General features: G+C 39.0%; 1 protein-coding gene and 1 long non-coding RNA gene across 2 annotated transcripts in view; both read right to left on the bottom strand.

Annotated features, from left to right (window-relative positions):
* Nucleotides 1-25243, bottom strand: part of LOC138922951 (uncharacterized) — a 58579-nt gene that overhangs the window by 9705 nt on the left and 23631 nt on the right. The window lies entirely within an intron of this gene.
* LOC138922945 (uncharacterized) lies at nt 7341-14493 on the bottom strand. Its single transcript, XR_011436081.1, has 3 exons — nt 14243-14493; nt 12704-12858; nt 7341-7435 (listed from the first exon to the last, which is right to left on the bottom strand). It is a non-coding gene; the product is annotated as an uncharacterized lncRNA (long non-coding RNA).

The following is a 25243-nucleotide window of genomic DNA, read 5'->3' as shown; positions in this document are numbered from 1 at the left end:
TCAAGACTATTCCCCTAAATACTCCAGCACCTATCCCCTAGTAACCAGGACGTCCTCCTATGTGTCCCAGCTCCTCTGGGCACCTTCTCTTCTCCAGGATCCATCCCAGACCTGGCGTCGAGTTCAGCCTCCCGTCCCTGTGGTCCTCAACCTGATGAGTCCCACTGACTCCTCTTCCATTACATTGACATTTCTGAAAAGTCTAGGATCGTTGTTTTGCATAACTCCACTCATTTGGAGTGATTGTGTGCTTCTTCCTGATGACAGTCCGAACAAACAGTTGGGGCAGGAACACTGCAGAAGCAGCCTTGAGTTCTCCTCAGGCAACAGGGAGCAACAGGATGAGATTCCCCTAGTGGTGGTGCTGATGTTGCACATTTGGTTAGAGTGGTGTCTGCCAGGTTTATCTGCTTCCAAGTGCCTTTGACTCTGAAATTATTAGGCAATAATAAATATACATTGATTACATGTATATAATAAATATGCATGGTAAACATCACCTGTGGGATGGTATTTGGAGAGTGTGTGTTTATCTTATTCAACAATTGTTCACCCAGTGGCGGGTGAGTTGGGATGTGCAGGGGGCTTGTGCAGGGATGTGTGGGAACAAATAGCGCTTACTTCATCAGGGGAGGAGCTGTTGTGCTCAGACCTGAAGCAGAGGCCTGTGGGCAGGGATGTCCACTCATGGCTGGAAGACCCGCCTCGTCACACGACACAGGTGAAAGCTATCGTTTCAAAAATTAGGCATTTTTTCCTTTTACTAAAATTAGGACTGAATTTGCCTATTTAACTGTTTGTCCCACATGGATCCAAGGTAAGCTCTCCAAGTTTATTTCCTCCTACACATTCCAGTTATTAAATTCTGTGTAAGCAAATATTTTTCATGATACTTCAGTTGATGATAGGTGAAACCATTCATATAAAAGAAGAATCTATTCAAACCATCAAATAAAAACTCTTTTGAAGTTTAACATAGTTCTTTAAATCACCATATGCCTCTGAGGAATATGACTTCAATCAATATAGGCAAGGAATGCATTTAGCTCCCAGGAAGGATAATCGATTACAAAGTCTGTCTGAGAACTCCCATGCTTATGGCTAAAAGGCCAGGAGGGCTTTATGTGTCATGGTAAGTGATTTACTCGAGTAGAAATAAGGCAGAGAGGAATTCTACTTGCCTCTGCTTGCAGAGAGGGTGGAAGGGCTTTGCTCCCATCCTGACAGCAGCCACGCTGGATAAACTAGAGTCACCCGAGTCCACTCGACACCCAAGGTGACAAGGAAAGCAGGTGGCCAGAGACCTGAGAAACGTTGGCCCTCCAGGAGGGTGAAGGCAACACGCGCATCTTGAAAGTGGTGAGAAGATGAGCTGAAATGTTTGACCCCTGGCCACAGACCACGTGGACCCAGGAGAGGCTTTAGAAACCCTGGGGGCCACACACAGCGGGGTGTGCAGCCTCTCTGGGCTCTTCTACCAAGACTCAAAGGGACCTGTACCACCTTGGGGCAAGTGGGGCTGGAGGCACCTCCACCGGGGAGAGGCCCAATGGCCCACCCCACCCCTTCTCCTGTGGGGACATCTGCTGAAGAAAGAAAGCTGTTACCTGGCACCAATGGGTCAGTTCCCTAAGGAGATTAATTCCAAACGCATGTGTGTAACAACAGAGCTTCTGACAGCACGGAGCAAAAACAAGGACTGATGGAGAGAGAGGCGAATCAGTTACAGTTGGAGCTCTCAGCGCCCTGTTGCTAATCAATGCACCAACTGGATAGAAAACCATCAAGGATGGAGAAGAAGCAAGGAACACCATCAGCCAACTGGACCTCCTCATCTGAAGGACATTTCCAGAACAACCCACTGACAACAGCAGGATGCACTTCCTCCAAGTGCACTGGATCTATTCCCAGGACACACCACCTTCAATGCCATAAAACAAAACTGAGAAAATTTTACAAAGTTGAAATCATACCAAGTATGTTCTCTAATCAGGACGGAATTAAATTAGAAACTGGTTAACAGAAAGACATCTGGAAAATCCTCAAATGTTTGAAAATTAAGTGACCCTGTTCTCAATAATCCATGAGTCAAAGAGGAAGCGAGAGGGAATAGAGAGCATCTCAGAGGAGGGAACCTGAGGACACAGGTGCCTTGCTGCTCAGAGGACCATGTCGGCACCCACTGCTTACAGTGGAAAACATGCAAAATCAGTTCTTGAAGATTCCACCCTATACACTAGTAGGAGAGAAGAAATTAACCCAAAGCACCAGAAAGAAGAAGTTAACAGAGAGAAGAACAGAAATCAATTAAATTGACATAGAAAGGTACTAGAGAAAATCAGTGAAACAGAAAGCTGATTTTTTAATAAAGATCCATAGAGTTGAAAAATGTCTAGCCAGACTGATAATGAAAAGATGAGAGAAGAGACAAATTAAAAATATCAAGATTGAAAGAAGAGGTTTTACTAGATATTTTACCAGGGCTTTCAGATGAAATAGGGCACACCCAGGTAAATTTTAACTTCAAATAACAATACATATGGGACAAACTCACACTGACAAACGACTTGTTTTTGTATCTGAAGTTCAATCATCATCATTATTATTATTACTATTAATTATTATACTAAGTCTGGCAACTGTACATACTATGGGCATTTAAATGACAGTGAGTTAATATTATGAAACTTTATGCCAATACATGTGATAACTTAGACAAAACGTACAAATTCCCTGAAAGACAAAAATTTCCAAAGTCCACTCACAAAGAAACATCTCTCCTATCTATTAGAGGAACTGAGTTTGTACTTAAAATCCTTTCAACTAAGATATTCATGGTCAATCTGGTTTCACTGGAAAATTCTAATAAATAATCATAGAAGAAAGAAAATCAGTGCTTGAGAAATTCTTCCAGAAAACAGAAGAGAAAGGAATGCTTCCCAATAACTTATGGGAAGCCAGCATTACCCTGATTAAAAAAAAAAAAAAAGCAGACAAATACATTATAAGAAAATTATAGATATATGTCCTCATAAAGACATTGCAAAATCTTTAATATTATTAAATAAAACCTGATAATACATAAGAAACATATGACCAAGTGAGGTTCATTCTGAGAATGTAAGGTTGTTTTTTAATTCATCATATTAACAGACTAAAAAAGAAAAATAACGTGGCTATTTTGAAATGTAAAGAAAAAGCACTGGAAAAAATTCAACGTCCATTTATGACAAAAACATGCAAACTAGAAAGAAAATGGAAGTTTCTTAACCTGAGGAAGAGCATCCATGAAGTCCCACAGCTGACCTCACATGCTGTGGTGTAAAACCAGGACCACGAAGGACGTCTGTCTCACTCTTCCTACCGAGCATTGTACCACGAGGTTCTAGCCAGTACAACACGGCAAGAAAAAGGAATAGCAGGCATTCAGATTGGAAGGGGAAAATTAAAATTATCTATACTTGCAGACAACATGATCGTCTGGGTTGGAAATATTAAATTAGCAGTAGAACTAACAAGTGATTCTGACGAGTTTGCAGGATACAAAGTGGAGATAGAAAAATTAACTGTAATTCTACATGGTATCAACGAACAATGTGAAATCGAAATTTAAGCATACGATTTTGAATAGTACCAAAAACACCTTGAAATACTTAGGTATAAATGTTAATAAAAGTATGTATAAGGTCTGCATGCCAAAAACTGCAAAATACTGATACGGGATAACAGACAAAACCTAAATAAAGGGAAAGAAATATTTTATTCATGGATTGGAAGTCACCATACTTTGAAGACATCAATTTGTCCCAAATTAACGTATAGACTCAGCACAATCACCATAAGCATACGAGCAGGATTTTCTTGTAAAAATTGACAAGTTCATCTAAATTTATACAACAAAGCAAAGAACCTAGAACAGCCAAAATGATTTTCAAAAAGGAGAAGGAAGTAAGACTGACCCTACCTGATTTCAAAACTTAGGATAAAGCCACAAGAATCAGTATGTGTGGTATTGGCAAGTGGGTAGACACATAGGGCAAAAGAGAATTGAAGGTCCACAGACAGACCCCCACAGACGGGGGCGGCTGACTTCCGACAGCGACAGAGAGACCATTCGGGGAGAAATGGCGACACTTTCAGATCCAGAAATCTATGCGCAGAACGCCTGTCCAGATCTCCTAGGGGTGCAGCTCCCAGTTAAGACGTCGGTGACATGCAGCTGTGTTCCCTCCCGCAATGAGAAGGGAGAAGGGGGGGGCACACAGAAAGAGGATAGACAGAGAGGACGAGAATAAATGGCGATGTCAGCTCTCACAGCCTGAGGCGGCTGCTTCCTCCACATTCCCGTTTGAGGTCCATCAATCACCTGCAGGTCCTTGAGTATCAGGGGGCACTGGTTTCTAAGCATGTTTGATTTTTTAAAGGAGGTGATAACACACTAAGTAGATGCTAGCTCAGTTTATCCTTTTTGAGTTATTTTCAGGGTAGAAACAGGTTGACCATATCAAGGCATGCAAATCACATCATCTTTTTCTTTCTCTCCTCTTTTTTTTTTTTTTTCTTTTCCCTAATTCTCAACCAAAATTCCTAACATCTCAAGAGGGTTGACTGGATATTTGCTACTCTTATATTATACACTAAAAATACAGAAGTAAGATAAAAGTTCTGTTCAGTTATATGCGCTGCCTGGTGTCTTTAAAGTTTCTAATTCATCTCAAAATTATTTTAAAAGTAAACAGGGGAAAGAAACATAAAATAGCTCATTATTTGCTCTATCCAGTCTACTCATGATTCTCTTTTTCATATTGTTAACTAAAAGCAGGAAATACTATTCATTAACAAATACTTTAATTGCACAATTGCAGTTGAGGAGAGTGATTTTGCATCAGTGGTTACCGTCCTCAGATACCACTCTGGTGCCACGTGGTTGGCTCTCTCCAAACGTTGCCACTTAAAATACATACATGTGTCTCCCACTGTGCCTGACATCATTGGTTCCCAGAGGGCAAACCTCTGCAGTCTTGAGAGAGTAGGTGGTATTTGCCTTGAGCCCTGACAACTGGCTCCTTTTCTTTAATTTTTGAATGGGTGACACAACCACACTGTTTAAAAACAATGAAATAGTAAAAATATAAAGAGTCACCTGCGGTGGGGCAGCAACTAGCAAAGCCTTGTTGCTCCCGAGTCGGGGAGCCAGGGCGGGGGCAGACGGGGGGCACCCGCACGGGGTTATTGGTGCTGAGGGAAACGCCCACCATCTAGTGGAGAAGACACGGGATAGAGAGGGCAGAGGCTGGAGTGTCCAGATGTGGTGCTGTGGGAAGGACACGGTATTCTTTATGGAAAGGATAACCTGAATCCAATTATAAGGAAACATCCGGCACAAAGGAGGAACATTCTATGAAAAACTGGAAGAGTATTTTATTCTACAAAAATGGAAATGTCATGAAAGAAACAGGCTGAGGATCTCTTCCAGACTGAAGAATGCAGGGAGACGGAAGCTCAGGGCAGCACGAGATTCAGGGCTTGATGCTCCGAGGGAGAAAAAACACGCTGTGAAGGGCATTTGGTGTCAATAGTGGATTAGAGAAAGGAAGTGTGTGAATGTCGAGTTTACTGAGGTTGATATCGTGTGTGGCTCCAGAAAACAACATCTCTCTTCTTAGGAAATACGCTCTGAAGTTTTAGGGGTGAAGGGACGTGGTGTCTGCACCTTACGTTAAAGTGGGTGTCTACCTAAATGCCAAACCGTCTCTCCTCACCTCATTTGCTGACAAAGAATTTGGGGGAGGTGCCCTGGCATTCTTTCTACTCTCTTCAAATCTTCTCTAAGCTTGAAATTGCTTCCAGACAAAAAGGTAAGAAATAACAAGTGCAATAATGGTTTTTTTTGTTGGGGGTGTTCCTGTTCGGACTTATTTCAATTCAGATGTGGCGTCAAACTTGCATGTTGATTTTGGCGCCTAGTTTTGTCAACGGTGGTTCAAACTGTGGTCAATGGTGTTTTTGAGAACTGCTTTGTTTCTTTGAGTCACACAAAAAGTTGAAATTCAGCCCGTGGGCGGCCAGGAATCCTGGAAATTTCAGGGGAGCTTCAGATCACTGCACAGTGTGGACTCCTCCTCATCTCTTCACCGTCACTTAGCTCACTGTGTGGCTGCAGTAGGTTGGCACAGCCCAGGAGGGGCAAAGGCTGGTGGGCAAGCCCACCACATCCCCTGAGCCACTCTCAACTGAGGACCTCAGGTCAGATGACGGTGACACCACCTCAGCAGTCTAAACTCTAGCTTCAAAATGAAACAGCACAACGGAAAGACAATTCAACCCCACGTCAGTCCCTTCAGGGAGCAGACCCATCGTGTGTTCATTAGGTAAACGTCAGGCCCCACATGACCGTGAGCCTCTGCTTGTGCTGCTAGTTTTCCCAGCGGAGCAATGCTGCATCCACACAGTGTGTGTCCTTTCCCAAGTCCGGCATCTGCTATTCCCCTCCTTTGGGTCCTAAAAGATCCATCTGCCCCTCTCTGTGCAGTTACTGAAAGCTCAGTATCTTAGTAGTGCTCTTATTTTTATTTCATTTATTTTGCTTTATGATGGTGGTCGTGTCAAAACATTCTGTGGGACAAGGGTGTTTATTCCAGCAATGGAATTTGTCTGTCTGTCTGGAGGTCCACTCTCTCCCTGCTTCTCCTGAGTCAGGTGTGGCAAGTTACTGCTTCCTGATCATTACGTAGGAAGAGGAACTTCCAGGTATGCCCAGCGTACGTGAGGAAGGTTGCCAGGAAACGCAGCTTTAGAAGAGCGTCGCAATGTTTGCAGCATTTCGCTCTTAAATTGCACCTCAACTGATTATAGAGAACACAAGTAACGGGGCCACAACTTGGACCCATGTGCGCTGCCTGAGAATCTCATTTGACAGCTGTCCTTGGGAGAGATTCCCCCAAATGAAGCCGTCTGCCTTTCAGGTAGATAGACATGGGTGTACATTTAGATAGCTACAAATGTAGGTACAGGTTTAGGTTGACATTTAGACTTGCATTTGGACATGGGCATGGTTATGTATTTTCAGGTTTGGATTTAAGGTAAGTATAATATATAATGAACCTGTAACTTGCCTGATGACAAGACAGGAGGGTTAGGACGCCCTGGGAACCTGACGATGGGGCGCGAGGGTTAGGATGCTGTGCTGTGGGCACCCTAACCCTAACTGTAGCCCTAGCCCTAGCCTTAGCCCTAACCCTAAGCCTAACCCTGTTGATGAGACAGGTGGGTTAGGATGTCATGGGCCACTGGTGATGAGATGGGAGGGTAAGGACACATTAGGAATTTAACAGAGACAATTATCCAATAAAATTTTGTTCCAGAAACAGATTAAGCTTCTCAAATCATTCATTTAGTTTTGCCTGGGTAAAGGCATTTTCTGTTGTAATTCAACCTAGAGGAGAAGAAGAAATTTGAAATCACTATGGAGATATTCACCCTCTTTAGCTGGTAGAGAATTTCTCATCGCATAAATGTAAATTTGCTTCAGATTTTGACACCTTTGAAGCGTTAAGAATAGAAAAATAATTCACAATTTAAATTAGTCTAAATTTAAATCTTTTTTTTAAAGGTTGGCACCTGAGATAACATCCATTGCCAATCTTTTTTTCTTTGTTTCTCCCCAAGCCCCCCAGTACATAGTTGTATATCGCAGTTGTGGTCCTGCTGGTTGTGCTATGTGGGATGTCACCCCTGCGTGGCCTGATGAGCGGGGCTCTGTCCATGTCCAGGATTGGAACTGGTGAAATCTTGGGCCACCGGAGTGGAGCGCATGAACTTAACCATTAAGCCACGGGGCTGGCCCCTAAATTTAAATCTTTCTGTTTAAATTTCCACATTCTTTTAATTATCACGTTAATTCAAACATTTCTTCTCTTCATTTCTATCCTCTTCAATTTTCTCTTGTTTCCTTCCAACATAAAATATGAGTTTGTTCTTGTGTACCTTTATGTGTGTGAGTATATTTATTTGAAATAAAAACGTATACACACACATACATACAAGTGAGTTTTACTTTTGAACATTTTCTTTGGACTCAACAATATATGGCCACACATTTTACTTATTTCTTGCAACATTTGTCTGATGTTACATTTGCTTTCCCAAATTATTTTCAGAAACAAGGAAGCTGGATCTCAGGGAGGTTAAATTAGCAACAATTTCATTAAAAAGTCATTAAAATTTATTGTGTAATTTCTTGAATTATACACAAAATGACTACTATTTAGTTCTTTTATGTGTGTACTGATGCATTTGTGGGGAATGTATGAGAGTTTACAAATTCGGTGTGGTAGAATCTATCAGTATTCTCTCCATTGCTTTTTTTCTTTTATTATTCTTACCAAAAACCTGAGCAGTCATTTCTTCACTTTTGAGTCTTTGTTACAAACAAAACTAAAATTGAAAATTTTCCTGCATCCAGTGGTAATATATCACCTTTTATACATGTTTCCAACTTCTTTTCACATCTCCATTATTCCTGATTTTATCTTTTGAGCTTTTGTGACTAGATCTATTTCTAAAAGTCGCATTATGTGGGCCATCATTTGGGAAGTATTGCTCTTTACCATTTGACTACACATCACCTTTGTCTTTTTAAGCATATTTGAATTCATGTGTCTTTATACAAGATGAAATTCTACCTTAGATACTGCTGCTTCTCCTATTTTAAAATCCTTCTGTTACATTCTTTTCTTTCCAAGTCTTTGGGAATTTTATCTTGGATTAGTGACTTAGGCACTAATTAGTGATATGTATCATTAAATTATTACTATTTTATGTAGTTATATAAATTAATTGTACATTTTCCTTCAAGTTTTTTACATATAGTTTTTTAGAAAACAATATTCTTAACCTAACTTTACTTTCACTGCTTTTGTTTGTTTCATAACTTCTTAGCTTTTTAAAAAATTTATCTTTCTATATTGTGCACAAATACATATGAATACACTTTCTACAGATGATGAATAGAGCCCTACTCACAGCATTGATGCTTTTTATGTTTTAGTGCAGACTTTTTTTCTACCTTCTGCGTACTTTTTCTTCTTTCTCAATAATGCTTCAACGGACATGCCCCCAGTCAACTACTATAATAATGACTCCTTATTTCAAAGGCTGTGTAAGATTCCTGGTGTGGCTGTATTACATATTTGGTGGTCTTTCATATTCTTTCTCATAAAATTGCTATTACTGCCACAAAAATATGTGGGGACTGTTACGTTAAAACTGTGCATGTCTATCTGTGGCAATTTTGTTCCCAGGGGACATTGAACAATATCTTGAGACATTTTTGGCTGTCACATTGAGGAGGGGTGGGTAGAGGCCAAGGATGCTGCTGAACACCCTACAATGCACAGGACAGAGCCCTTCACAGAGAATGATCTGCACAGAATGTCAATAATGCTAAGACTAAGAAACCCTGCATTAAAGAATATCCACATTTTTAATATTTATAGCTGTCTTCAGATGATTTCCCCAACGTTATAAGACTTCACGTTTCTTTCAGCAAAATTAGAGAGCACCTCTTTTGCTACCTGTTTAAAAGTCCTAACTCCAGTCAACATGAGAGATCTTTCCCCAGGCTGATGAGTGTGGAAGAGATCTTTTCTTGTACTTTTAAATTATTTCATTGTTTGAAAAAAGATTCATATATTTGATCACCAAGGCATTTGCCTATTATTACGTGTCCATATATTTTAAGCTTATTTTTACACAGCTACATTTCAAATCTATTTTACACATTATTTCTACTTTTATAACTTTTGGTTGGATATTTTTGACCACAAAATAGTTTTAAGTTTTAAATTTTTAAATATATCTATGTTCTTACTTCTGATTTTCTCACCTTAATTTTGACGGTTTTGTCCACTATTAGATTTGATATGTAGATTTTGTATGTTATCTAAAATGTACTGTTTACACTGGGGACTTTAATCTCTCTGGTCTTTAAAGATGTGTGATATAAAGAACCACTTAACTTTCTTTCAGATAGCCATCTGTGCTAGATTTTATTCAATGGTCCAATTTTTTCCAACTAAGTTGAAATACAGCCTTTCCATATGGTAAATGTCCGTATCTACTGAAACTTAATTCCTGATTCAGTCAACAAATAATAATGCCATATATGCTATATGCCAGAAAGTTCTAGGTAGATTTAATGCTATACTCTCTTATGTCCAGGTCTTCGCTAATTCAATTACAATTCCATGTTGATGTTATTCATTTTCTGTTATTGTATATCATATTTTAGTTATTTTTTGATGTCCCATTCAAATTTGTTTCAGACCATTGTATGAAATCAGCCTACTTAACTGGTTTCATGTTCTTTTCCATTCCTTTTATTTCATAACTTCTCACTTGCTTAAATTTGTTTCTATACAAGTGCATGTATATTCACATACTTTTGGGAAAAACAAAGGTGAACAATGCAAGTGAAGTCCCTGTTTCGTTGCTACTTACGTTATATGGCAAAGTACAGAGTACAATAAAAAGTGTGAATGACATAATATGCCCATAGAAGAAGTCAATAAATAAAGTGATTTGGGGTAAAAATACAGTCTGAGAAGGAATTTGCATGTTGGACAAAGACCAGAACCAAGACTAGGGTGTGCCCATTGGACTTGTCAAAAAAAGAGATCAAACCCAAAGTCTAAGAATAACAAAGGAAAAATAGGAGGGCTTGCCTCCTATGTTATCATACTATATTAAAAAATACTGTCAAATAAATATTGAACAGGACCAGGAAACACAAGTCTTATGCTCTTTGATATTTAAAAAGTCCAACTTTTGGGGCTGGCCCAGTGCTGCAGTGGTTAAGTTCACACGTTGCACTTTGGCGACCTGGGATTCACTGGTTTGGATCAAGGGTGTGGACCTACACACCACTTGTGAAGCCATGCTGTGGCAGGCATCCCACATAAAATAGACGAAGATGGGCACAGATGTCAGCTCAGGGCCCATCTTCCTGAGCAAAAACAGGAGGATTGGCGGCTGATGTTAACTCAGGGATAATCTTCCTCAAAAACAAATAAATAAATATTTTTTTAAAGCCCATCTTTTGTTGTACTTTGTATATTTCCTTTTGTGAAATGTTCGTGTTTTAGTTTTGTTCATTTTGTGCTTGAAGAGTTCAATCATAATGTGTTTCATAATGTAAACATCTCAGTGCTTTTGCCTTTTGAACACTGTTTTTGTTCTCTCATTTTCTGCTGGACATCAGGGGATATAATGCGAATTGGAATGCCACCAGAACAGGGATACTTTTACTTTCTCATGGTCTCTCAGGGATCATCTGAGATACTAGATCTTTTTCTCCTCATGTTCACTTCATTTTTCTCTTCTCTGTCTTTATTGAACAGATGGCTTATGTTTCTTTAAAGTAAGGAGGAAAATGAGTATGCCAATAGGGATCCCCAAGTCGATCTGTCCATAGGAAGCTTACTAACTTGAATTTCTGGTACCATTTTTACGTTCTTTAGGGGAAAGATAACATGATCTGGCCAGCTTGAGGCATATCCACTACTGGCTGAATTAGTGTGACTGGGGGCAAGAAAGGCAAGGTAGTAAGCGACCCAGGAGGCCACGGTTTTTGTGGTGTGTGCATGTATGTGCACATATGCATGTGTGTGTGCTCTTTGTTGAGTGAGAACAGTCCTCAGAGAAGGGTTTCTGGGTTCATATATCCCAAGGTGACTCATAAGTTAGAGGCCAGAACTCAATCAACAGAAGTAACTAAAGGGGGTTGTCAATTTCAATTCAAGGGACACCGTTATAACAAAATGAACAAAGACCTACAAACAGTTCATGGGTGGGGGATCCCTGTGTCCTGCAGTTTCAGCTGTCATAGGGCATTCTCTTCATGCCTCAAGCTTCTCTGACACTGTCTCTCATCACTCCCTTCCTTGTTCATTGTCCTTGACACACTGGTTTCCTTTTGAGATTTGACTATCTGAAACAAGCACCTTCCTCAGGGCATTTGCAATGGCAGTTCACCCTGCAGGGCACACACTTCCCTGGATAACATCAATCTCCCAGCTATCTTCCTTGACTTCTCTGTTCAAACGTCACTTTCTTTGCAAATCTTGCCTGAACTTCCAGTAAAAAATAAGACCCCATCCTCTCTCTCCTTTAAACCTGCTTGAGTTTTCTTCATAGCTCCTGTCACTGTAGGACATGATTTTTAAAATATTTTATGTGCTTATATTCTTTCTCCATCATTGGATTGTAGGGACTTTTTGTTTTTCATCACCCTATGTTCATTGCCTACATAGTGCCTCGTATATTGTCAACACTCAATGTGAATTCATCAAATAAATAAAAAGTATGCTTACTAAAACATAGTATGCATTATGCTTGAAGAACAGTCTGAGCATGGAAAAAAAATTTCTAATGAGAAATGGAGCTAGGTGTTTCCAAAAGGTGACCAGTCCATACACATATATTAAAATGAATTTCTTGACTCTAAAATATAAACGGTAGCATTTATGCTAGGTTACCAGTGCTCGCTTGTGTGAAAATTACTCATTTTTTTCTCTGTACTGGTAGTCACCTCCAACATATGGAATCAAGGAACCTTACAGGAGTTTCAGAATTTCTTCTTCTGGGATTTTCAGAGAAAGCAAAATTTCAGTGCCTCATATTTAGGCTTTCCCTCTCCATATACCTGATCAATCTGTTTGGAAATCTGCTCATCATCTGGGCCATTTGCCTACACTCATCCAGGTCATCTCATCACACCTTCAAACACCTGTGTACTTCTTCCTCTCCAACCTCTCCTTTGTAGGCATTTGTTTCACCTCCATCACCATCCCAAAGATGCTTGTGAATATAGAGAGAGAAAACAAAGTCATGACCTATGCAGGCTGCACCACCCAGATGTATTTTTCTTACTCATTGCAGTATTGAACCACCTCGTTTTGACTGCGAGAGCCTATGACCAACTTTTGGCCATTTGTTATCCACTGCACTACATGGTCCTCGTGAAACAACTACTGTGTGGACTTTCTGGTGTCCTGGATCATGAGTAGTTTTCATTCCCTGTTACAATGCTTAATGGTGTTGTCACTATCCTTGTGTGTAGACATGGAAATCCTTCCCCTTTTGCGTGAAATCAAACAGGTGGTCTAACTTGCCTGTTCTGACATCTTTCTTAATAACATGAACTGGGCTGCTGGCTGGTGGTCTCCTCGCTGGTATAATTTATTCTTAGTCTAAACAGTTTCTTCAGTATGTGGAATCTCATGAGCTCAGAGAAGCATAAAGCATTTTCCACATGTACATTTCACTTCTCAGTTGCCTCCTTATTTTATTGTACGAACCTAGGATTGTACCTTAGCTCTCCTACTACCTACAGCTCAAACTCAAATGCAATAGCCTTGGTCATGTGCACTGTGATCATACCCTTGTTGAACACTTTCATCTACACTTTGAGGAATAAAAACATAAAAAGGGCTCTGAAAAGATTCTTTGAGAAGGAAATTATAAAACAACCTATTGTCCTTGGACAGATGCACATGATAGCAAGGCTTAAAACATCAGAGCCAGATATTGTGATTCTTTGATCAGATTGTGACGGGAGAATTTATTCCTTCTATTTAGCTGTTCTTCTTGAAAATGTAGACTTTAATATATAGTGTGTATTATAATAGGTCATTGGATGTCATTCCAACAACAGGATACTGTTTTCTTATTTAGCTTGGTGTCCACATTGGCTAACATAGTCACGTAAAACTGATAAATACAGGTCTCCAATTGTAGTCTTTGTAGAAACATATATTTCAATAAATACTTTAAATTAATATGATCATAGAGTCAGAGATGATGTTAATTACAATAAGGCAACATTTTAAGTTATAAATGTATGACTATGCAAACTATTTTTTGTGGCTTACATTTGCTTATTAATGTAGGTAAGATTGATGCCCATGTGTAAAGTCGATTATCATTGAAGTGGAGGATTGTTTGGTGTAATTATATTTTATATTGAATTACCTTCTTACTTCTGCTTGAGAACCTCCATTACTGCCTACAGATATGATTACTTCCATTGCTCTAAATGAATATCTCCCCCTTTAGTAAATTTTGTCAAAATCACTAAAAGTGTACTGAATGAACAATATCATTATCATCCATTATATGTCCTTTACACAATATAATATATACTAATTATGTATTATATATAAATGTTCAAAGGATGACTCACTAAAGAGCTTGAATTCTTGTCCAGTCCTATGAATCAGAGTCACACAAGTTTTGCACAAACACGCACATCATTTCAAATTCTTTGGTTCCCTATTAGGAACCTCAATGGAGTCAATTTTTAATAGAGTTAGATGAAGTAATCTTGAATAACGGAGTAATCATGAATGATATCTTCAAATATCAGAACAAATGCCTACAATGAGAAGTGACAATTATAATTTCCTTCAGTTCTGTTCACTTTGGTTATTGTATCAGCTGTTGCTGCATAATGTCATTCTAAAAGCAAATGGCTAATATAATGCATTTATTATCAAGTTGGATTATATTGAGGGGAGTTGTTCTGAGCTCTGGTCACCCACTAATGGGCCTATTGTCAGCTGTCAGTCTCTATACTGTGTATCTTGGGTGAATACATAATGTGTGCAATTGTAGTGCTCGTCTGTCTTGAACAATTTTAGTTCAGTTTGCTCCTTTTATATGTGAAGATCAGTCTTTAGCTTATGGAAAAAATGGGTTTATCAAATGTTAATTACTTATTTTAATTCCACTGTTCTCATATTCATATATGACACTTTGCCTTCGTCCAAGTTAGAAGACATATTTCCCAACACTTTAGGTGTGATTCAGCTACATGTGCTCTAAATCCTTCTTTGAGCCATGCACCACCAAAAATTTTTAATTATTAACTAATGCACTGAAGTTTAATTACATAAAATAAACTTCACATATTTAAAGCATACATTTTTAAAAAAATTAAAGGACCATACAAGAATTAAGAGTATATACTACATGGTTCCATTTATGTATAATTCAAAAAGGTGTACAACATGTTTTTCTTTTTAAAGATTGACACCTGACCTAACATCTGTTACCAATCTTCTTTTTTTTTCCTTCTTCTTCTCCCCAAAGCCCCTCAGTACATAGCTGTGTATTCTAGTTGTGAGTGCCTCTGGGTTGTGGTATGTGGGACACCGCTTCAGCATGGCTTGAGGGGTGGTACTATTGTCCGCACCCAGGATCTGAACTGGGGAAACTCTGGGCCACCAAAGTGGAGCACACAAACTTAAGGACTGGGCCATGGGGCCTGCCTCCAAAATGTGTACAATATGTTTTAACTGTTTTGTCATGTCATCATTACAAAATTTACTCACCTGAGCCTCAATTTCCTTATCTCTGAAATTAATGTGAGACCATTTACACTAACTTCAGATGAATGTTGTGAAGAATAAATAAAAGATGTAGAAATACTTTGTTGAGTGCAAGTAAAACGTTCAACTTTAGGAGAATGTGTATGTATATGCATGTATGCATTTGTATACATCTTTGTTTCATAGAAATACACACTTGTATATGTACACACACATAAACTCATTTAAATCCCATCTATTATGTTGAAAGAAAAGCTGCCCGGGGCGCCCACACCGCCGCTGCGCACGGACCCCGGCTACTGATGGGGATTTTTAGGCTGCTTAATTTTAAAACAGTTTATGATGAGGATTTTTAGGCTGGTTACTTTTAAAACTACAGATAAGAAGAAGGCTCCAAGGAGTGGAATTTGTTTGCCCTTTGATCAGAGACAATTACAGTTGTAAAGGAAATCTCCATGCCTCCCTCTCTGGAATTTGTTTGCCCCTTGTTGGGAAAACATTTACATTTCTAAGGGAAACATCTATCTGTGAAGATGCCTCCCCCTCTGAGCCAGGAGGAAGGGGGAATGGCCTATCTCTGGAAACTGTCTGACAACCTCATGTAACTGACCCCCACCCCAAAATCCTCCTTTGTCTTTAGTTAAAGATAATATTTGAGCGGTGACTTCTGCCATTTACTCAATCCGGTTTGATTCTTATCTTAAAGTTGTGGGACCGCCAAATGGCCAGACCAAACGGGCACTAATAAAGAGATAACTCACATACCTATGCCTTAAATTTGGCCCTAACCCTCAGTTCGGGGCAGCAGGAGCAGCAGAAGCTCTGACTACCCATGGGTCCTGTCCCCATGCTACTCTATCTCTATTCTCTAAATAAAAGAGCACTACTGCCAGATCTTGAGAGTCTAAGAAATCTTTCTTTCGACTCCTCGGCTCACCGATCCCGCATCACTACCACAGCCTGGAGGAGGAGGAGCACGGGCTGCCTCGCGCGCGCACGCGGGGTCCGAGCACACCGCCAGGCCAGCCTGCGGCAACCGGCTCATCGACTACATCCTGGGGGGCGGCCCGGCGGAGAGCGGCTCCGACGGGGAGGACGCCGCGGACGACGGCTTGGACATCGGCAGCTCGCTCGCCGAGTCGGACCCGGAGCCGGACGCCGAGGGCCTGAGCCGCTGCGCGCCCCGGCCTCCCGGGCTACTACCTCAGTTTGTAATCTACCGGTCGTTGTTTTATGCCTCTCTGGTTTGCTCTAAAAACTGCCGCCAGCGTTAATATGTGTATTCATCCGTAAACACTCTGCAGGTGCGACAACGTGCAGGCGGGCCTGCTTTTCGCAGAGCCTTTGTTCTGTGTGTTCTGCGTCCCTCCCCGTTAGGTAGTCGTAGGGGTGTGTTTATGGAGCGTGGTGGAACACCGTCGAAACAGGCTAGTTTCAAGCCCCAGCTGTGTCAGTGGGAAGGAAGGCGGCATTCGCCTTGAAAAAAGCTTTTGGAAAATGTGTAGGCATTCTTTGAAAACCAGACCGAAGTATACTTTTGTTTCAGAGACTTAGGTTGTGTTCTGTGTTTCTGAAATCTAGGACCTTTGCATATTTGAAAATAGTGCAATATTTTTACATTTATTGGATTTGGGAAATTGTTCCTTGGGATCCCACCCTCAGTGCTCAATGAGGAAAAGCTTGGTTAGGAGTGGTTTGCTGCCCTCCTCTAAAGGCAGTGGCCAGACGGGTGTGAGCAGGATAGGGGGGACCGTTTGTAAGTTGGACCGAGGAGAAAAAGTTCCTGTCAGTTTCATCCAATTTTAGTTGTTAGAACAAACTTGAACCCCCATAATCTCAGAAAATCCTTGTAAGTTTTAATGGAACATTTTACACACTTCAAGTCTTGCAATGGTGCTTTAAGTATCAATGTAGCATGTGAAAGGCTTTGTACAGACAGGTGAAATTTCCTTTTCTGAGTGTGGAAATGTGATAACAGCACCTCTTCATCTTTAACTTGAAATCAAAACTATCAGATTTTATTTTTCTATAATTTAGGAAGGTGAAGTTAACAGACTAGAAGACTTCTAAATTGGCTTCTACAGATCCAGTAATTTAAATGTAACCAGTTCAATAGGATTTTATAGCTAAAATTGTATTTGTGTATATAACAACTAATCTGTAAATTGTAATAAATGTATTTGCAATTATTAAATGTTACATGATATTTTGGTTCAACTGTAAAAAAAATATTATGCAATATGTCAGATGACTACACGCATTATAAAGGAAGTATAAAGAAGGGAGTGGATAGGAGTTTTATTTTTTCTTGATGTTTAGGCAAGACCAGTACAAAAGTTGACCCTTCAATCAAGACCTCAAGAAAGAGAGGGCAGGAGCCACAACCATACTGGGAAATATGTGGCTGGCAGAGGAAATGGCCACTGCAAAGGCCCTGAGGATTATAAAACTTTCAGCAATTCAAGTCCAAAAAAGGAAGCAACTGTGATAAGGGAAATAAGCATGAAATAGAGTAATCAGAGATGGTGTCAGACGATTTGAAGGAAACAGTTGGTCTCGCTGCTGGTTAAAGTTCAAGACAAAGGAGTCACTATCCACACTATATACTTTTGTACTTTATAAATTTGGTGGCAAAGGCAGCCTGTAAATTGAAATAGATTCCCCCTTAATACCATCTATTGTTTGAGTTATGGCCTCTGTATTGTAAGAGTCACCATGGAATATATGGGACTATGTCTTCCTGCTTTGAGGATGGATCTCACTCTACAAGGCACAAACACACATACACACAAACACCAGACCTTTGCTTGTTGGGCTGTGTTCTTACCATGCTTTGAGTCCTACTGATTAATTGAAGAGTGTGTATAAATCAAACTGGCCAGATCAATTATCACTCCCCTAAAGAATGTAGAAGTGGTACCTGAAATTCCAGTTAGTAACTTCCTGTGTACAAATAAAATTGAAAATCCAGATTGGTACACTCAATTTCTACCCTGTATTTAAAGAAACGTATGCATTTTTTCAGTAAACTAAAAGAGAGAGAGACGAGAGAGAGAGAGAAATGAAATGGACATGAATGAAGAAAAGACCAAACAGTTCAGGTGGTCTCTGAGAGACCATAAAGAAGAAAAAGCATCCTTGGTTCTAATGACATTCCAACCCTTGTTATATCTCCTTGATGCTTAACAAAAAAGAAAATAAAAATAAGGGAGCAAAAATAAATTTGGCCATAGGACAAATGTAGTGATATCTTTATACTACAGACTAAACACTCCAAAAGAAAAATCTACTAAGGAAATAAACCAACACTTCACCAAAGAAAATATTCAAAGAATATCAAAGGCTGAGCTTATTATATATGAAGCAGTAGAAGAGTTGTTTTTTCTGTGCCTATTCCACATTTATTTGACCAATTAGATTTTCTATGATCTTACAGGGGATGAGTAAAATCCCTTTCACTCTTCTAATGTGGTATCTTTTCTTTGTTTTTCCTGGGCTTTGAGTTTTGATCTCTGTTTTCACAAATACAATGGGCACTCTCCAGTCTGATTCTGGCCTTTGTATAACATGCTAATGCCTCTTCGTACCATGCTCTATAAAATTTTGCTTATTCCATGGCAATCCATCCTCTGACTCCAAATGACAATCTTCATAAGATTTATGCCTCAAGATATTACATCATCCACATATTTGACATTGTACTGTGACTTCATAATTATAATGTAAGTACCAAAGGAGCAGGGCCTTCATCTTCATTGTTTACTGTAGCTTTTCAAGTGGTATGTGAATATATGTAAACTTAGAGAGAAATAAATTTAAGAAGATGAGTATTTATGAAATAAATGGATTAGCAGAGATAAAACCAGTAAAATAGAGTGATCTCATGCAAGTATGTTATTCAAAATTGAATGGAGCATTGAACACTAACTGAAGTATGATGTAAAACAACAGTAATTGAACAATAGTAACATGGATCAATAATTAATTTAGCAAAGATCTTGTCATAAGGGAATGTAACACAAAATGTACCTAGAACTTTCCGGCATGCACAGATACTGTGTTATAATATGTTCAATAAATCAGGAATTAGATCTCAGTACATATGGACATTTAATATGTGACGAGGTGTATTTCAGTTTAAATGGTAAAAGATGATTGTTCCAATCATCTTTGGTATAAATGGCTGTCCATCTGGAAGAAAACTAAATGGTTCCCTATTTCACACATCTTAAAAAGTCAGGATTAAAGACATCAATGTAAAGGGACACCGTACATTTAAGGTGTAAAAAAGCTACATATAAAAGCTACAAGTGGGCAAAACCATTGTAAGTAAGGCAAGAAAATCATAAGTAAAAGATAGTTATATTTAACTATATAAAATTTAAAACTTTTTGGACAATATATCCAACAAAACATCAATAAACAATCTGCAAAAATTTGAAATGCTGCTAACTGTTGAATAATAGACATATAATTTCTGGATGTAAAATAATAATAGGCATGTAGTAATGAACATAAGGATCAAGTATATGGATATTTGCTCAAATTGAGTAATATTTTTAGAAAACAACAAGAAATCTCTTTCCCATCCATCAGCCCGTGAGACAACTTAAGGATCTCTCACATTGATTGGGGTCAGAAGTTTTAAAGAGGTAACAAAAGAGTCTTGTCTAATTTTGCTGGCAAAAATGTGTTACACATTGGGGAAACAACCTGAAGATACCAAAAATATTAAAATATGGATATTTTTTAAATCAAGTTCTCTCAATCTCTACTCTATTGACAATCTGAGCTGGATCGTTCTTTTTGGTGGGGTCTTTCCTGTGCACTATAGGATGTTTAGAGCATCCCCAGCCTCTACTGACAACTCCCCATGTGACAGCCAAACATTTCTTCTTTGGATATTGATGAAGATCACTTGGGGGAACAATATTGCCTCTGGTGGAGAACAAGAGGGTTTTTTTAAATTAAAAATGTTCTTACTACTGGAGGATAAACGAACATGAAGAAGTTCAACTAAAGTGAACTCACTTAAAATTAGGACAAACAGTTCATAAAATATTGATTTAATCCAAGCTTTATGTCATGAGTTTTCTTAAAAACAAGATGTACAATCCAGAATTCTAATATTTGCCAACTCTGCATCAGTCATGGCCAGATGGAAGGTCAAAATAGTACATAAAAACCTCAAAATATTTTTGTATAATTGTTATCATAACAATGTGTTTAGAAAGAATATGTGAGGCTTTCAAAGAGTGCTTATTACAGGCACACCGTGAGATATGCAGACGTTGAAATAACGAATCAGCATTGCACTAGTTAATTGGAGATAAGTCTATGAGGTATTGAGTAAAGAGGAAGAGCAGACACATACAAAGAAAGACTGCACAAAAACATAAAGAGCATTTACGATGGGCACAGGATAACATTCATACTTTTATAAAAAGTGTATAAATATATATGTGTGCATAACATAGGAAGAAAAGTTTTAAAAGAAACTAAGAATTTATGGAATAAAGATTGTCAGGAGGAATGAAATTAGATTAAGTATAGTAGTTTCAAAACAATTGCATGAAACAAAATTGAATGACAATCTATAACTTACTTATATAAAGACATAAAATGATACAAATTTATTGATATCAACATGGATCACTACTTCCAGATTAAATTTTCAAAGACTTAGAAATAGAAGGATGTAATAGAAGGGTTTTTAAAAATGTGGAAGAAGCAGAATCTAAGTTATAATTTCTTCTTATATCAAGATATATGGATTGAAATATACTCATGGAAGGTAAGGATGATCTTTACTCAGAAGTAAAGAAGAATGACTTACAGATGATGGTCAAACATAATGCAATTTTTAGAAATAGATCTAATCAGAAAAGGCCAAAAGGAACAATTTGGAATAACAGAGATGTGTAAACTAGTTGGTAATATGTATAAAGGGTGATTTCGTAGCAAGTATACTTAGCAAATACACAGAAGAACATTCACTCTCACTTTTGCTCACAGCAAAGATTCACAAGTAAAGAATATAAAAGTGACAGCTAAATTCTTTCTGTAAAATAATATAAAATCTAAACATTCAATAGAGCAAAGGAATATGGCTGAGTGATATATTTGACCCCACACTATTGATAAACACAGTTCCCCACGTATACGTCTATACATACATAAAATAATTCAATGACAAACAGCAAAATTATTGAAAAAAACCCTTCAATTCATTGTTTGGGATAATCTAATCAAAAACAGGAATAAAAACCCTCTGACCCCCTTATACATTATAAAGAACTTATACAGACAATTTACAATTGAGAAAACATATGCTAACCCACAAATATATTCAAGTCACAAGAAATGAAATAATTGCAAAGTAAAGCTATTTAGCATACCCATTTTTGCTTCTGACATGGTTTTTTTTACATGAATGTCCAGAGTGAAGCTTCGAAGATACTGTGAAATATATGTCACGTGAACAAATGTTGAAGATCTTTTCCATCAATACAGAAATATAGTTCAATGTGCCCCATCTTAAATATGAAAAAGAAATGCCTCCTCTTCACTGGATATCCTTCCATGAGAATACTCTATTTTCCTACTCCCTGTAATTGCAAAGCTCCTTGTACTTTTACTGGAAGCACTTTATGCCTGCCATTCCCTCCTCAACTGGGCTTGACTCCATTCATTGTCAACATTTACCCACGTGTTGCTGAGTTCAGTGTTCACTTCTCTTTTTTGGCATCACAAATAGATTCCTTAATTAATCAGATAAGAAAACAACAACAGAGATCTCTAGGTTCTGGATGAGATTGGTGGCTGTCAAACAACTTCAAGTACATGTGCTTGGCTTTGATTCTCTCTGACCCCTTCCAGCAGTATCTACTGGGCTCTCAGACTCACATGGATGGATATTCTGAGGGGAAGGTCTCTGTGGGGTCTGAATTTCTCCTGGATGGTTAATGATGGAGACTGCAGTTCTGTCCCCACACAAGGCAGCAGGAAGGAGGCTAGTGTTAGCATTCTAGCCAAACTTAGGACTCCAAAAGCAACAAGCAGGACCTGTCCAGTCCAAGCTTGCACATGCTGAGGGACTGCAGCAGAGGAGATGTTTACAGCTCCCTCTATCTGCTCATTAGGCACATTTCCCTCTTGTTACTCCAACTTCTAGTCACATGATTTCCCTGTGGGACACTAGTCTAAACAGAAAGGAAATCTTCCATGGAGTTTCTTTGTTCCCAATAGACCTGGCTAGAACCAAGTGAATTCAATTTTTATTAGTCCTTTTTCACGAACACTCCTGGGTTCCAGGGTCTAATCTCCCATCATTTTATCTTACTGCTGATTGAAATTTTTTTTCCAAAGTTGAAGACTGAGAAACCCATCTGGATGAGATCACTTGAATCTTCAAGTTATGGACTTCTATGGGCTGGCCCCATGGCCTATTGGTTAAGTTCAGCATTTTCCACCTAAGCAGCCTGGGCTCAGTTCCAAAGCATGGGCCTACACCATTTTTCAGCTGTCATGTTGTGGCAGTGACCCACGTGCAAAATAGAGGTAGATTGGCAGAGTTGTTAGCTCAGGGTGAATCTTCCTCAGCAAACACACATACCGCGCCCCCCCCCCCCACACACACACACACGAAAACCCTATTGACTTGTAGTGGAGATGCAGCCCCTGATAGCTTCAGAAAATAGTTATTCTCCAAAATGAGAGAGAATTTAGTTTCTTTGATATAAACATTGTGCACTACACACTTTGGTAGCTTCTAGTTGATGTTGATTTTCAGGTACTTGTCTGCAGACCACTCTGAGTATCAAGACAGTAGTCAAGTGTTACAGTCATAAATGGGCAATTTGAGGCCTTCTTCACCAAGAACCCTCCTAAACAACTCAGGTCTGACCTTATGTTGTCAATTGTTGCACTCAGTATTTCAGCTCCTGCACACGTTTACACATGCCTCTTGAATATTTATCCCATGACAGGAAATGAAACTTTTAGAACTTTGGTTCTTTATCTATAAACTCAGTAATTTCTATCTATTGGAGTGGATGTGAGAAGTAATATTTTAGAGCTCAGCTGTAAATATTAAAAATGTAGATATTCTCTAACTTAGAATTTCTCAATCTCAGCATGATTAGCCTTCTGGGGAAGATCACTCTCTGTGGTGTGTTCTGTCAAGTGGATTGCAGGATGTTTAAATCATAAATGGCCTCCACACTCCCCTCTCAAAATGTCACTGCCTGAAATGTCTCTAGACAGTGCTCAGTGTTCTCTAGGGGGGGAATTGTCCCTGGTTCGTGAAAACCACAGTTTTCACTTAACTATCTCAAAGCATTTTTATTGCATTGGTATATTAATAATTTTAACATAGAATATGAAAGATCATCAAAGGTAAAAAATGGCAGAGCCACACCATGAAATAATATGGAACCATTGAAACAATGAATCAGCATTTTTCTGGTTGATTAGAAGGGCATCTATAAAATAGTATTGAGTAAGAAGGGAATGGGGGAGTCAGGCTGGAAAAAAGAAGAATGCCCCAAAACAGAAAGATGACTTATCATGCACAGAGGATTCTATTCAGGCATTTGAATTAAAATTTCCTGCATATGTATGGGTGCAAATATAGATATAAAAGTTTTAAAAGAACCTAGGAGCTTAAGGAAGGAAGAATGACAGTGAGAATGCAATTAGGTTAAGTTTAGTGCTTTCAAAACAAATCTAGGAAAGAAAAGAGATGGAAATATGAAATTAAATTCATATAAAGTATTAATAATTTAATGACATTGACATGGGCCACCGATTAATGACTAAATTGCCAAAGGCTTGGAAATAAAAGAATATAACAGAAAGTCTTTTACAATGTTGAGAGAAAGCACTATCTTAAGTTACAATATTATCTTCTGTAAAGATAGACACGTTTAAATATGCTTCTGGAAGATACAGATAATCTTTAATCAAATGTAAAGAAGAATGTGTTCCAGATGATGGACAAAGGTGATGCAACTTTTAGAAATAGATCTATTCACAAAACACCAGAAGAAAACATAAGGATTAACATAGACCTGAAAATGAGTTGGAAATATGTATAAAGGGTAATTTATTAGTATAAAGTATACAGAAGGACCTTCATTTTGATTTTTCTTTATAGCAAGGATTTGCAAGTGAAGAACAGCAAAGGGACAGCTCACTTTTTTCAGTAAAAAAATGAAAAGGAGTGAGGTGATGTCAGCATCATGGTGGAGGGAAATCTCCTGTAAACTCTCCCCTCAAAGATACAACAAGGACATTCATATGCCAACAGTGGACATCCACACAACACAAAAGATGTCGAAGAGACCCATGCAACCATATGTCAGAAGGTGGAGGTGCTAGAGCTCCCTCCCAAGGAAGTGGAATATGAGCTAAGAGGATGCTTCTCTTCCTCACCGAAGGCAAGCAGCCCAGGGAGTGCATTCAGCCTTCAGGAGGAAAGCAGAGGTGGGGAGGGAGGAGCAGCCCCCCATGGGAACACCACAGACCTCTGAGGCCCTCACCGCCCAGGGGAAAGCCCCTCACAGAAGGGACTAGCTATCATGGGGTGTGTCCATCAAACCAACACACTAGGAGAGTAGATAGCAAGGGCAGAGCAAGAAGCCCCTGAGATCATGCAAGAGAAGAAAGTGCCCCTCCCAGCCCCCAGAGCCAAAGCCCAGCACCTTGGAGCTGTCCCCACAGATCCCAGCAGGCTCAGATTAAGCAGCTCTTTACCCCCACCCAATGGCAAAGGGTGGAAGTGGCAATCAAGTACTACCACAATGAGAAAGTACAAATCCATGTCATCTGGCAGTATGAAAAATATACTAAAC

This window comes from Equus caballus, unplaced genomic scaffold (genome assembly GCF_041296265.1).
Source record: "Equus caballus isolate H_3958 breed thoroughbred unplaced genomic scaffold, TB-T2T haplotype2-0000437, whole genome shotgun sequence".
Taxonomy (NCBI): domain Eukaryota; kingdom Metazoa; phylum Chordata; class Mammalia; order Perissodactyla; family Equidae; genus Equus; species Equus caballus.
The sequence above is the reverse complement of the archived record's forward strand: the minus strand, read 5'-3'. Positions and strand labels throughout refer to the sequence as shown.